Source organism: Saimiri boliviensis, chromosome X, assembly GCF_048565385.1.
Source record: "Saimiri boliviensis isolate mSaiBol1 chromosome X, mSaiBol1.pri, whole genome shotgun sequence".
Taxonomy (NCBI): domain Eukaryota; kingdom Metazoa; phylum Chordata; class Mammalia; order Primates; family Cebidae; genus Saimiri; species Saimiri boliviensis.
Genome location: NC_133470.1, coordinates 125,037,522 through 125,038,872, shown reverse-complemented (window position 1 = coordinate 125,038,872; position 1,351 = coordinate 125,037,522).

The window sequence follows — 1,351 nt, the reverse complement described above, 5'->3', positions numbered from 1 at the left end:
GCCACACTTCCATCATGACTTTGTCTAAGGTTTCCGTCTCCCAGGACACTTACTTTTCCACTACTCTGTTTTGTTTTCAATGGGGCACAATCTGAAATTATCTTATTACCTTGTTAACATATTTATAATCTATCTCCCCAACTTGAATGTAAGCTTCATGAAGGCAGAGACTTATTCTTGTTCATTGCTGTATCCTTAGGGCCTAGAACAGTACCTGGTGCTGTTGATGCCCAATAAGTATTCATTGAATGAGGAAATGAACTTATCCAAGTAAGTGGCAGATACAGAATTGAAACCCAGGTCTGACTGAGGCCAATGCCTATGCCCTTCATCACCATCCTATATCGTATAGTAACCATAAAAACAGGAGGAGGTGGATTAGAGAATTGTTTAAGAGGTAGAACTGAAGTAACTGTAACTGATTTGATGGCAGTGGAAGTGGGAGTGGAAGAGGATTGCAAGTCAAATATGTTATTGAGATTTAGACCTGGATGACAGTGACAGTGGTGTTTTAAAATGCCTTTTCTCTGAGTATAATTGACTTTTACTCATGAGCAGAAGACCCTTATCCATGAAATATCTTAGAACTGAGTTAGGAACACAGTGAGAGGCACACGGGCTTGGGGAGATGGGGACAAATTTCATCTTTGGAAATGTTAACTTTAAAGCGGTATAATAGGGAGATGCAAAGGCAGAGTTGAAGCTGAGAAGAGAAATCCAGACTATAGCTATAGATTAGGATTTCATCAGCTTAAAGGTAATATTGAAATCTTAGTAATGGACTTTAGGTAAGCACCTACAGTTAAGTGAATCAGAGGAGGAAAGGGGCAACATAGAGAGGAAACAACCAAAAGGGACATGTTAGGGTCCCAGCAGGAAACAGATGACATATTCAAAATAGGAAAATTCAAGAATGGCTTAGTAGAGAAATTGTTTACAAAGGTGTGCACAGAGTGCAGCAAAACCACAAGGGATAATACTGTATACTGGAGATATTAAAACACTTAGGCTGGAAGGACTGAAGGAAGGGAGTAATTACCAGACCTCAAAAAGTCATGTAGAAAGGACCAGTGGTCCCCATGGACAAACCAAAATAGAAACTAACTAAAGGAAAGGAAGCCTGTTAATATAATCCATAAAGATCAGCCTTTCAGGGATGAGAGCAGAACTCTTTTAAAAAGGCAGAGAGTGGATCTGGAGGAGTAAGTGATACATATCTAACATAATACAACCCTTTTGCCCCTCAGTGTCCACTGCTGTCATTCACCTAGGTGAAGAGTTTCTTTCCTTTGAACAGGATAACACCAAGACCCACAGCTACTGTATGATCAAAGGATGATATCGAGTTGCA